This window comes from Erinaceus europaeus, chromosome 10 (genome assembly GCF_950295315.1).
Source record: "Erinaceus europaeus chromosome 10, mEriEur2.1, whole genome shotgun sequence".
In the NCBI taxonomy this organism is placed as follows: domain Eukaryota; kingdom Metazoa; phylum Chordata; class Mammalia; order Eulipotyphla; family Erinaceidae; genus Erinaceus; species Erinaceus europaeus.
In genome coordinates this window covers 122,725,721-122,740,285 of record NC_080171.1, presented here as the reverse complement: position 1 = coordinate 122,740,285, position 14,565 = coordinate 122,725,721, and the positions used below count along the sequence as shown (strand labels likewise).

The 14,565-nt window shown below is 42.1% G+C and overlaps 1 protein-coding gene across 2 annotated transcripts in view; it reads right to left on the bottom strand.

The window, feature by feature from the left end:
• Positions 1 to 14,565, bottom strand: part of DLGAP1 (DLG associated protein 1) — an 825,909-nt gene that overhangs the window by 438,303 nt on the left and 373,041 nt on the right. The gene's annotated exons all lie outside the window — the stretch shown is intronic.

Here is a 14,565-nt window from a genome sequence, read left to right as displayed (position 1 = left end):
ACTAGGGAGACTCAGAGTCAGGACTAGGGAGACTCAGACTCAGGACTAGGGAAACTCAGACTCAGGACTAGGGAGACTCAGAGTCAGGACTAGGGAGACTCAGAGTCAGGACTAGGGAGACTCAGAGTCAGGACTAGGGAGACTCAGAGTCAGGACTAGGGAAACTCAGAGTCAGGACTAGGGAGACTCAGTCAGGACTAGGGAAACTCAGAGTCAGGACTAGGGAAACTCAGACTCAGGACCAGGGAGACTCAGAGTCCAGACTCAAGGCAGTGGAACATCTCTGCAGAGTTTATGTGGCCGATTGCTCCACCACACGCTCACTGCAAAGGGAGAAGAAGCACAAGGAGTCTCTCCAGAAATGCCTTTGTGTCGTGGTCTCTTTTGAAATGCCTACTTTATAAGCAACATTAATAAATCAAATGCCTTTTATGATTTATAATCTTTATCTGTAAATGCAGTTTCACTTGATTCTCCAGAGACTATGGGATGTATCTGGCTACTATTGCTTTGCAGACAAAAGAAAAAAAAAAACCTAATCACAGTTTGTATAGGTTGAATGGTTATTAATGGCAAAATGTGTAATAAATACAGTTGGAGGACATGGAGATATCTCAGACCTGCCGACGCCCATGTTCAGCAGGGAAGCAATTACAGAAGCCAGACCTTCCACCTTCTGCTCCCACAACGACCCTGGGTCCATGCTCCCAGAGGGATAAAGAACAGCAAAGCTATCAGGGGAAGGGATGGTGTAGGAGATCTGGTGGTGGGAATTGTGTGGAGCTGTACCCGTCTTATCCTATGGTTTAGTCAGTGTTTCCTTTTTATAAATAGAAGTTAAAAAAGAAGTATCTCAGTGATTTCCTAACAAAAACACAGAACCTAGATACAGGCCAGGCCCATGAGACAGAGCACATGTGTACGTGTCCATAAGTTAGGGGAAAACATATACCTTAAAGCAAAACTACACAAGAGTTTTCAGTGACCCAGTAAGTGCAGCAAGCAAATAGCAAGATCTAAAAAAGACACCATAAAGCACTTACACTAATAGTTACTACTTGGACCTCGACACCCTCCTCACCTACTTCATGTCCCTCAATCCGTCCAAGGCTAACCTTGTCAGACAAAGCAAGGACCACAAAAGCTGAATAAGGGCAAGAGACCAGCACACCTTAATGACGACTCTTCAGTCACTATCAGACCACCCCATCATCTGGGGCCCTACTCCGGGAGCCCTGGGATTTATAATCTTGCTGGTGTGGGGGCTGCTGAGTCATTTCATTAAAAAGTAAATTTATTTAATTCGATACGACAGTGAGGAGGGAAGATGGAGCTTTCCCCCTGCAGGCAGGGACCAGGCCCTTGAACCCGGGTCCTTGTGCACTGTAACATGTGCGCTCAACCAGGTGCATGACCACCCAGCCCCCTAGTTCTCCTAGCTTCAAACTGCAGTTTCCTCTTTCTCCTTCATCTTCTTCTTCCTCTTCTCCCCCTCCTCCTTCATCATCATCATCATCATCATCTTCTTCTCCTCCTCCTCCTCTTCTTCCTTCCCCCCCATTTAATTTATTTATTATTGGAAATTGAGAGGGGAGGGGGAGATAGAGAGGGAGAGAGACAGAGAGACACCGGCAGCCCTGCTTCACCACATGCGAAGCTTCCCCCCTGCAGGTCCTGTGCACTGTAATGTGAGTGCTTAACCAGGTTCTCTACCTCTCTCAGCTTTCATTTTGATTAAAGAGCTAGGGTCTTGCTTTGGCTTACAATTTGTCTAGAGCATGTTCTGACTGTTTCGATCTCTGCAGATCAATACAACTTTCTCTACATCAGCAAGAAGACCCTGTTCACCTTTTTATATTTCTGCATTTACCGGACTAGCACTTTCACCTTCCTTAAAAAACTCTTGGGAGTTGGGCAGCAGCGCAGGGGGTTAAGTGCACGTGGTACACAATGCAAGGACTGGTTAGGATCCTTGCAGGGGAGTCACTTCACAGGCGGTGAAGCAGGTCTGCAGGTGTCTCTCTCTCTTCCCCTCTATCTTCCCATCTCTCTCAATTTCTCTTGGTCTCTATCCAATAGCAAATAATAATTAAAAAAAAAAAAAAAAAACTCTTTGCATCCACAGCTTGATGGCTTGGCTCCGTAAGTTTACTGGGTCTACTTTGCCTTTTGACATCCCTTCTTCACTAAGCGTAACCATTTCTCCTCCTCTCCTCCCTTCCCTTCTTTTATTGCCACCAGGGTTACTGCCAGGGCTTGGTGCCTGCACTATGAACCCCCAGATTCCAATGGTCCTTTTTTCCTCTCTTATTTTAATTTTTATTAGCAATTTAATAACGACTAACAAGAGGGTGAAGTAACAGGAGGACAATTCCACACAGTTCCCACCACCAGAGTTCCATGTCCCATCCCCTCCATTAGAAGCTTCCCTATTTTTCATCCTTCTGGGAGGATGGACCAAAGATCTTTATGGGGAGCAGAAGGTGGGAGATCTGGCTTCTGTCATTGCTTCTCCACTGGACATGGGTGTTGGCAGGAGGATTCACATCCCCCCAGCCTGTTTCTATCTTTCCCTCGTGGGGCAGGGCTCTGGGGAAGTGAGGTTCCCAAAGAAAGAAATTCAAGGGGGAAAGGAGGGAGGGAGGGAGGGAGAAAAAAGAAGTGTCAGCAGCTCTGCTTCACTGCAAGTGGGGACCAGGGGCTTGAATTAATCATTTCTAACTTTTGGTTAAAGTGACAGACATGAAATTCTTTCAGTTAAACATGCAGAGACCACGGAAGAGTTATCAGTTGTTATTACTATAAAAACTGTGGCTCAGTGAGTAGAGCAGACCTGGAGAGGGAGAGACAAGAATAGCCAGTAGGTGGCGGCGTCGGAACACACGCACAGACTTACTAAGTCACTGGTCCCATAAGGGTGTGGACCATGGTGGCCCAAACACACAGAACACTGCACACAGATAACAGTCACAACAAACAAAAAAGTGCTAAATATGCTGATAACTGCCAAACATAAAGTCAGCACATGCTGTTGTAAAATGATGCTCAAAGACTTGTTCTACTCTGGCATACCACACATTTTCATCTGTTTTACATAAAAAAGAAAAGAAAAAGAAAGTATCTGTGAAGTGCAGCAAAAGGAGGTCTGCCTGTATTTGGTGCTTTACCCTTAATGATCGCTCTCTTTGCTGTCAGCCTTTCCAGGGCTTGACACTTAGACCTCTCGGCTTTCAGGAGAACACCTTCAGATGCCCTCCCTCCCCCTGCCTTCATGTACTCTTCACCCAGTCGAAGGACTGCTCTTTCTGAAACGCTGAGACTGTCTCCAAACTCCTTAGAGCAACACTGAGGCGGCAAGTTTTATTTGAGAGGACAGAGAAATTGAGAGAGGTCGAGGAGATAGGGAGAGAAACCAGCTTGAACCTGAGTCCTTGCACATGGTAACGTTTGTGCTTGACCTGTTCTGCCACCACCTGCCTCCCCCTTTTTCCACCAAAAACCGAATTCATATCTTTAAAGAAATCATTTTATTTATTGATTTTAATGAGAGTCAGGTGGGAAAGAGCAAAAGACAGAGACACAGCTAAGTACTGCTCAGCTCTGGTTCATTATCTTATGGTAGTTACTGCTGGGGATGGAATCTGGGACCTCAGAGCCTCAGGCATGAAAGTCTTTTTTGTTTTTTTTTAGGTATCTGACACAGGTTTTCTCTGATTTTAGGTATTACTGATTTTAGGTATCTGACACAGGTTTTCTCTGATCTGAGGTATTACTGATTTTAGGTATCTGACACAGGTTTTCTGATTTTAGGTATTATTGATTTTAGGTATCTGACACAGGTTTTCTCTGATCTGAGGTATTACTGATTTTAGGTATCTGACACAGGTTTTCTCTGATTTTAGGTATCTGACACAGGTTTTCTCTGATCTGAGGTATTACTGATTTTAGGTATCTGACACAGGTTTTCTCTGATCTGAGGTATTACTGATTTTAGGTATCTGACACAGGTTTTCTGATTTTAGGTATTATTGATTTTAGGTATCTGACACAGGTTTTCTCTGATTTTAGGTATTATTGATTTTAGGTATCTGACACAGGTTTTCTCTGATCTGAGGTATTACTGATTTTAGGTATCTGACACAGGTTTTCTCTGATTTTAGGTATTACTGATTTTAGGTATCTGACACAGGTTTTCTCTGATCTGAGGTATTACTGATTTTAGGTATCTGACACAGGTTTTCTCTGATTTTAGGTATTATTTATTTTAGGTATCTGACACAGGTTTTCTCTGATCTGAGATATTACTGATTTTAGGCATCTGACACAGGTTTTCTCTGATCTTAGGTATTACTGATTTTAGGTATCTGACACAGGTTTTCTCTGATCTGAGGTATTACTGATTTTAGATATCTGACACAGGTTTTCTCTGATTTTAGGTATTACTGATTTTAGGTATCTGACACAGGTTTTCTCTGATTTTAGGTATTATTTATTTTAGGTATCTGACACAGGTTTTCTCTGATCTGAGATATTACTGATTTTAGATATCTGACACAGGTTTTCTCTGATCTGAGATATTACTGATTTTAGGCATCTGACACAGGTTTTCTCTGATCTTAGGTATTACTGATTTTAGATATCTGACACAGGTTTTCTCTGATCTGAGATATTACTGATTTTAGGCATCTGACACAGGTTTTCTCTGATCTTAGGTATTACTGATTTTAGGCATCTGACACAGGTTTTCTCTGATCTTAGGTATTACTGATTTTAGGTATCTGACACAGGTTTTCTCTGATCTGAGGTATTACTAATTTTAGGTATCTGACACAGGTTTTCTCTGATCTTAGGTATTACTGATTTTAGGTATCTGACACAGGTTTTCTCTGATTTTAGGTATTATTGATTTTAGGTATCTGACACAGGTTTTCTCTGATCTGAGGTATTACTGATTTTAGGTATCTGACAGGTTTTCTCTGATCTGAGGTATTACTGATTTTAGGTATCTGACACAGGTTTTCTCTGATCTTAGGTATTACTGATTTTAGGTATCTGACACAGGTTTTCTCTGATCTTAGGTATTACTGATTTTAGGTATCTGACACAGGTTTTCTCTGATCTTAGGTATCTGACACAGGTTTTCTCTGATCTGAGGTATTACTGATTTTAGGTATCTGACACAGGTTTTCTCTGATCTGAGGTATTACTGATTTTAGGTATCTGACACAGGTTTTCTCTGATCTTAGGTATTACTGATTTTAGGTATCTGACACAGGTTTTCTCTGATCTGAGGTATTACTGATTTTAGGTATCTGACACAGGTTTTCTCTGATTTTAGGTATCTGACACAGGTTTTCTCTGATCTGAGGTATTACTGATTTTAGGTATCTGACACAGGTTTTCTCTGATCTGAGGTATTACTGATTTTAGGTATCTGACACAGGTTTTCTCTGATCTTAGGTATTACTGATTTTAGGTATCTGACACAGGTTTTCTCTGATCTGAGGTATTACTGATTTTAGGTATCTGACACAGGTTTTCTCTGATTTTAGGTATCTGACACAGGTTTTCTCTGATCTGAGGTATTACTGATTTTAGGTATCTGACACAGGTTTTCTCTGATTTTAGGTATTACTGATTTTAGGTATCTGACACAGGTTTTCTCTGATTCTCTGAGCTTCAGATCCTCTCCCCCCAAAAAATAAATAAAAAAGATTACTAGTCATTCACTGGACACCACATCGTAGGGACATTTGGGGCCAGCTTGTATTGTCAACTCAGAATCAGAATCTTCAAGGCAGAACTTGAAGCTTTATTCCACGTTTGCAACTTAAGTGGTAAAACTCATGGAAGGAAATTATATTAGAAGAGTAAGAACAACAGAGGAGACCTCAGAGTGCAGGAGTCAAAAAGGAATGTAAACAGTCAAATATCAACATCCCTTTATGATCAAACACTTCAAAAATGGGAATAGATGGAAAATTCCTAAAGATAGTGGAGTCTATAGATAGCAAACCTACAGCCAGCATCATACTCAATGGTGAAAAACTGGAAGCATTTCCCCTCAGATCAGGTACTAGACAGGGCTGCCCACTATCACCATTACTATTCAACAGAGTGTTGGAAGTTCTTGCCATAGCAATCAGGCAGGAGCAAGGAATTAAAGGCATACAGATTGGAAGAGAAGTCAAACTCTACTTGCAGATGACATGATAGTATACACAAAAAAAACCTAAGGAATCCAGCAAGAAGTTTTGGAAATCATCAGGCAATACAGTAAGGAGTCAGGCTACAAAATTACCATTCAAAAGTCAGTGGCATTCCTCTATGCAAACACTAAGTTAGAAGAAGTTGAAATCCAGAAATCAATTCCTTCTACTATAGCAACAAAAACAATCAAATATCTAGGAGTAAACCTAACCAAAGAAGTGAAAGGACTTGTATATTGAAAATTATGAGTCACTACTCAAGGAAATTGAAAAAGACACAAAGAAGTGGAAAGATATTCCATGTTCATGGGTTGGAAGAATTAACATCATCAAAATGAATATACTACCCAGAGCCATCTACAAATTTAATGCTATACCCATCAAGATCCCAAGCACAATTTTTAGGAGAATAGAACAAATGCTACAAATGAGTGGCTGAGCAAGTTGTGGTCTATATACACAATGGAATACTACTCAGCTATTAAAAATGGTGACTTCACCGTTTTCAACCGATCTTGGATGGACCTTGAAAAATTCATGTTAAGTGAAATAAGTCAGAAACAGAAGGATGAATATGGGATGATCTCTCTCTCACGCAGAAGTTGAAAAACAATATCAGAAGAGAAAACACAAGTAGAACCTGAACTGGAATTGGCATATTGCACCAAAGTAAAAGACTCTGGGTAAGGGAGGGGGGAAAAATACAGGTCCAAAAAGGATGACAGAGGACCTACTGGGGGTTGTATTGTTATACGGAAAACTGAGAAATGTTATGCATGTACAAACTATTGTATTTACTGTAGAATGTAAAACATTAGTTCCTCAATAAGGAAATTTTTAAAAAATGGGAAACATTTAAAGATATAGGAAGTTCAGAGACTACCCCAAATCAAACTGATACAGAGATGTGGACATCAAGATACATCATCACAAACTGACAAAAGGTCAAAGATAAAAAAAAAAGTTACTGAAAGCAGAACACTCAAAACAAAGAGGGACACAGAGAGGTAAAGCTGTAAGGCTATCTGCAGATTTCTCAATAGAAACCCTAAAAGCCAGAAGGGAACAGGAAACTATCTAAAGAGTGCTAAACGAGAGAGGCTTCCAACCAGAATACTGTACCCAGTGAGACTCTTATTCAAATTGGAGGGAGAAATGAAGGCATTCTCACAAAAAGAACAGCTGAAATGATCAGTTACAATTAAACTAGCTTTACAGGAAGTTCTACAGGGACTCTTAGAAAAATACAAGCATACAAGAATACCCAAGACCCATATAGAATAAAGGCACTGAAACATCTCAAATCTGTAATTTCATTAAGTGTTCATGGTTTGAATTCACCTACTAAAAGACACAGAGTAGGATTGTGGACCAAGAAACATACCCAACCATATGCTGTCTGTCTGTAGGGGACTCACTCGACACAGGATAAAAATAGGCTCAAAGTGAAAGGATGAAAAATCATAAAAGCTAATACACCTCAAAAAAAAAAAGCTGGGACAGCCATATTCATATCCAGCACAGTGAGCTTCAAAACAATTAAAGCAATAAAAGACAAGAATGGCTACTACATAATGTTAAGGGATCAGTCAACCAAGAAGGGCTCCCAATAATCAACATCTCTGCTCCAAATGAGAGGGCAGTGAGACAGGTAAAACTAAGAAAGTCACTGATAGCAACCCAGTAAGGGACTAACCCCCCACTTTCACAAGCAGGTAGATCAACCAGGCAGAACATTAATAAGGAAAAAAAAGATATTTAAATGACGAGATGGCTAGATTAGACGTACTAGACATCTACAGAGCTCTTCGTCCTGAAAGAGCAGGATAGACATTCTTGAACCCATGTAAGACATTCTCATAAATAGACCACATGCTAGCCTACAAGGACAACATCAAAAAATTCAAAACCATCGGAATCATCCCAAGAATCTTCTCAGACCATAGTGGACTTGAATTAACATTTAGCACCCCAAAATACGGAGATCCAGCAATATATTACTCAGTAATGGTTTTGTGAAAAAGAAATTAAAGAAAATCAATGGCATTCTGCTCTGCAAACACCAATCAGAAGAAGATACAGAAATCAGTCCCCTTCACCATAGCAGCAAATATGATAAAATCTTTGTCAGTCTTCCTCACAGCACTCTGTCTCCCACCATCTGTTCCTGGATGGGGCCCTGGGTTACTCCCTTTCTAAGTCACACCTGTGTCTGTTACTACTTCTGAGTGTCCTTCCTTTTTTTATTTTTTTTCTTCTTTCTCAGATAAGTGAATTTAGTCAACTTTTTAACCACTTATCTCCCCCTTTTTGGCCTTATAAATCCCTTGTAGCGTGTGTGTGGAGGGTGGGGCAGAGGCAAGGGCACTTTTTAGCTCCCACTCTTAGTTCTTTTTTTTGTTTGTTTGACCAGAGCACTGTTCAGTTCTTGTTTATGGTGGTGCTGAGGGCTGGGACTTGGATCCTGGGGCATGAAAGTCTCTTTGCACAGCCATTATGCTAGCTATGCCCACCTGCATTCTTCCTTCTTTGATCTCACAAAAGCTCACATTTCCTTGTTAATAGCCTCAGGCTTTTAGATTGACGGGGGAGAAAACCTGACCTCTGGAGTCCAGTGAGTTCTCCCTAAACAATCCAGATGGAGGCAAGGGGCACTGGATTAATGGATTTAAACCTCATGGTTTAATGGGCTAGGGAGATAACATAATGGCTATGCAAAACTCTTTCAAACCTGAGGCTCTACAGTCCTAGGTTCAATTCCCAGTACTGCCATGCTTCTTCTTCTAGCGTTTGCCCTTCTTCTGTAGCCAGTCAACAGCGTCAGGTTGAGCCTGATGTCAAGTTTCGAGACCACCTTTGAATCTGGAGAGGTGGCAGTCGTTGACTATGTGGGTCATAGTCTGTCTGGAGCCGCAGGGGCAGTTCGGGTCGTCTCTGGCTCCCCAGCGGTGGAACATAGCGGCGCACCGGCCATGGCCTGTTCGATAGCGATTGAGGAGGGCCCAATCATAACGTGCTAGGTCAAAGCCGGGTTGACGCTTGCAGGGGTCTGTGATGAGGTGTTTGTTCTTGACCTCAGCTGACTGCCAACTCTGTTTCCAAGAGACTGGAACAGAGAAGTTCAGTGTAGGCGTAGGGGACCAGATTGGGTGACGAGACGTCAAGCGTTGGACAGGGTGGACGAAGATATCCGCGTATATTGGCAGGTCCGGTTGAGCGTAGACGTGGGAAATGAACTTAGATGATGCCGCATCCCGACGAATATCTGGCGGGGTGATGTTGCTAAGAACTGGCAGCCATGGAACCGGGGTGGAACGGATGGTTCCAGAAATGATCCTCATGGAGGAGTATAATTTGGAATCAACCAAGTGGACATGGGGGCTACGGAACCATACTGGGGCACAGTATTCTGCAGTGGAATAGCATAATGCCAGAGATGATGATCGTAGTGTGGAAGCGCTCGCGCCCCATGAGGAGCTGGCCAGTCTTGCAATGATGTGATTCCTCGCGCCCACCTTTGCTGCAGTTTTTATGAGATGTTCGTGAAATGACAGAGTGCGATCGAGAGTAACGCCAAGATAGACTGGCTGGGCTTCGTGCCGGATTCTCGCATCGTCAAGCTGCACATTAAGCTCACGCGAGGCCGAGGCATCGTGTAGATGGAAAACAGATGATACCGTTTTTGCAGTGCTGGGGATTAGTCGCCATTTTTTACAGTAATCAGATATCAAAGACAAAGAGGCTGCTAAAAACTTAAAGCACACAGGACTAGGCTAAGTAACCACTTCCCCAGCCTCCAGGGACCCTCACTCATCAGGTCACACCAACAAAGGACACCACAGGTGGTGATTAGTCCTGAGCCTCACCTGTGAACAGCTAATAAGTAAGGACAGGGTATGGGGTTGACTGTGTGTTCTGTGAATTGTGTGACCTTTCTCTGGCATTTAAAAACAATTTAAAAACAAGTAAAGAATTATTGCTCAACCCCGACATGCTCTCAGAGTGAGTCCTTGCTCTAAATCCCTTGCTTGCGACATGAAGGAAAGCAGAATAAAACCTTCCAAAGGAGGTTTAATTTGGGGAATCAGATAGTGAAGGTGCCTTCACATTGTAAAATGGTGATTATTTTTTGTTAGGGTTGGAGAGCAATTTGTGTGTGTGTGTGTGTGTGTGTGTGTGTTTTTACAAAGAAATAACTAGTCTGTATGCGGCAGAGGAGAAGTGAAAAGCATCATTGATTGAATCTTTCCAAAATTAACAACTCTTCCTGTTTGGAATCCTTCCTACTAACATAATCATCGTCTAAAGTTCTTTGTGGAGATCATTTCTGAGCACAGTCTATTCCGCTAAAAATAAGAATTGAGCAGCAGTTCTTCCTATGAATGCTAGACTGGCCCAGGCAACAATTTCATCACAAAGACATTCTCTGATATTGTGCATTTCTTTGTTAGATTAATGCCCTTTCTGTTACTAACAAGATCACACTCAAAAGTTATATAAATAAAGAAACTTAAAACAAATAATTTTTTCCAGGAATTTATATGCTGATTTCAGAGATGCTTTACTTTCTTCCTGCGGTCTTTTTTTTTTTTTATTAGATTCTAACAACTAGCCTATAATCACTTCTACCTTTAGGAAATATCAAGACACAGGAAAATTCCCTTCCTCCTATAAAGTCAACGTCACCCTGATACCAAAAGCCTAAAGAAACAGAGACATACACAAGAAAACTACAGACCAATATCTCTGATGAACACAGATACTAAAATACTGAACAAAGTTCTAGCCGACCAGATACAGCAGGATTTTTTTTTTTTTTTTTTGCCTCCAGGGTTGTTGCTGGGGCTCAGTGCCTGCACCATGAACCCACTGCTCCTGGAGGCCATTTTTCCCCCTTTTGTTGCCTTTGTTGTTGTAGCCTTGATGTGGTTATTATTGTTGTTGTTGTCATTCTTTGTTGGATAGGACAGAGAGAAATAGAGAGAGGAGGGGAAGACAGAGAGGGGGAGAGAAAGACAGACACCTGCAGACCTACTTCACCACCTGTGAAGCGACTCCCCTGCAGGTGGGGAGCCAGGGGCTCGAACTGGGATCCTTACGTCAGTCCTTGCGCTTTGTACCATGTGCGCTTAACCCGCTGCGCTACTGCCCGACCCCCAACAGCAGTGTTTTGTAAAGATTGTACATCATGACCAAGTGCAGTGGTTTATCCCAGGGATGCAAGGTTGGTTTAATATGCATAAATCAATCAACATCATCCACCACATCAATAAAAGCAAGACCAGAAAAAAAACCACATGACTGTCTCAATAGGTACAGAGAAAGCCTTTGGCAACCTCCCTTCATGATCAGTACACTACAAAAAACTGGGAGTAGATGGAAAATTCCTTAGCCTCGTGGAGTCCATATACGGCAAACCTACAGACTACATCACACTCGAGGCTGAGAAACTGGAAGCATTTCCCCTCAGATCAGGTACTAGACAGGGCTGCCCACTGTCACCATTATTATTCAACATGGTGTTGGAAGTTCTTGCCAGAGCAACCAGGCAGGAGCAAGGAATTAAAGGAATACAGACTGGAAGAGAAGAAGTCAAACTCTCCCTGTTTGGAGGTGATATGACAGCACACACAGAAAAACCTAAGGAATCCAGCAGGAAGCTCCTGGAAATCATCAGGCAACACAGTCAGGTGTCGGAGCACAAAATTAAGACGCAAAAGTTGGTGGCATTCCTCTATGCAAACACTAAGTCAGAAGAAGAAGAAATTCAGAAACCAGTCTCATTTACTGTAGCAACAAAAACAAAATATATAGGAATAAACGTAACAAAAGAAGTGAAAGACCTGTATACTGAAAATTATGTCATTATTCAAGACACAAAGAAGTGGCAAGATAGTCCATGTTCATGGACTGGAAAAATTAACAGCATCAAAAGGAATATTCTTCCCAGAACCATATACAAATATAATGCTATCTCCATCAAGGTCCCACAATTTTTAAAAAGCGAATAGAACAAAAGCTACAAGTTTATCTGGAACGAGAAAATACCTAGAATTACTAAAGCAATCTTGACAAGGCATTGCTACCAGATCTCAAACTATATTATAGGGCCAATGTAATCAAAACTGCCTAGTTGGAGGCTGGGCGGTAGCACAGCAGGTTAAGTGCAGGTGGTGCGAAGCGCAAGGACCGGCGTAAGGATCCTGGTTCGAGCCCCCTGGCTCCCCACCTGCAGGGGAGTCGCTTCACAGGTGGTGAAGCAGGTCTGCAGGTGTCTGTCTTTCTCTCCCCCTCTGTCTTCCCCTCCTCTCTCCATTTCTCTCTGTCCTATCCAACTACAACAGCAGCAATGGCAAAAACAACAGTAATAATTAAGTGCAACAGAATGGGAAAATGGCCGCCAGGAGCAGTGGATTTCGAGTGCAGGCACGCAGCCCCAGTGATAACCCTGGAGGCAAAAAACAAACAAACAAACAACCTGCCTGATCCTGGAACAAAAATAGACACTGGTCTTTGGAGAGTTAAAAAATGATGCTAAATTGTGAGCCTGTTCTAGGTTACTTTTAAACAGCTAATCACATATACTTTGTTAGTAAACATTACGTCTCTATGCCTTTGTCTATGTTAACAATTTTTGTCATGTACTTTATTATAAATGTTATTTCTTGTTTTTTTTTTCCCCTCCAGGGTTTAGCTGGGCTCAGTGCCTGCACCATGAATCCACCGCTCCTGGAGGCCATTTTTCCCCCCTCTTGTTGCCCTTGTTGTTGTAGCTTCGTTGTGGTTATTATTATTACCATCGTTGATGTTGTTCGTTGTTGAATAGGACAGAGAGAAATGGAGAGAGGAGGGGAAGACAGAGAGGGGGAAAGAAAGACAGACACTGGAGTCGGGCTATAGTACAGCGGGCTAAGTGCAGGTGGCGCAAAACACAAAGACTGGCATAAGGATCCCGGTTCGAACCCCGGCTCCCCACCTGCAGGGGAGTCGCTTCACAGGCGGTGAAGCAGGTCTGCAGGTGTCTGTCTTTCTCTCCTCCTCTCTGTCTTCCCCTCCCTCTCTCCATTTCTCTCTGTCCTATCCAACAACAACAACAACAATAATAACTACAACAATAAAACAGCAAGGGCAACAAAAGGGAAAAAATAAATAAAAAATAAGTATATAAAAAAAAAGACAGACAGACACCTGCAGACCTGCTTCACCGCCTGTGAAGCGACTCCCCTGCAGGTGGGGAGCCAGGGGCTCGAACCGGGATCCTTACGGCGGTCCCTGCGCTTTGCGCCACATGCGCTTAACCCGCTGCGCCACCGCCGGATCCCTATAAATGTTATTTCTATGTCATTATTTGAGAGAAATTGAGAGGGAAAGGGGAGACAGAAAGATAGACAGACAGACAGACACCTGTATAGACCACTGGTGAAGCTTTCTTTCCCTCTGTAGGTGAGGACCAAAGTCTTGAACCCCGATCTCTGCACATTACCACATGACTGCTTAACCTGGTGTGTCACTACACAGCCCCTCCCCAGAAATATTTGAATGAGCTACATCAAAAACACATCTTCCTGAGGAAACAAGCTTGGAGTTGGTTTTATATATGGTTCATTTGCATATGCTTTTAATTTTGTTTTTCAAAACTTTCAGGGGGTTAAATGTAAACATACGGGCCTCAGGCAAGCAGGCAAAAGATATTTGCATATGTTATTTAATTTTTTAATTAAATATATGTTAATTTGCATATAACATTTAATTTTTGTCAATATAAGGAATACTGTTTTTTGTTCAATGTCCGTTAGTTTTTTAATTTTTTTAATTCCTTTTTAATTTCCTTTAGTTTTATGATTTTTAAAAATTTATTATGTTCTGTCTCTGACTTCACAAGCCTCTCCCTAGACAGGCAGTTTTATAATACACTTTTTCTCTCTCTCTCTCTCTTTAATCTTTATTTATTTATTGGCTAGAGACAGCCTGCAACACTGCTTTACCACTTGCAAAGCCTTCCCCTGGCAGGTGGGGACCACGGGCTTGAACCTGGGTCCTTGTGCATTGTGATGTGTGCGTACAACGAGGTGAACCACCACCAGGCCACTATAATACACTTTCAAAGATGACATTTATTTGACATCTTGTTCACACACATATGCCCATGCAGAGAGGAGCTTTGAAAAAAATGTCCTGGACCTTGTTTAACATACATTCATGGCACTGGAGTATAAACACGTTCCTAAGCTCTTTCTACCCAGAATATTTTAAGGACTTATATATGTTGTTACCCTGAAGTGTAAAACGTAGATGGTGTCTTGCTACACTTCATAGCAGGCCATCACACTCATGAACTGCCAAACCTACCCACAGT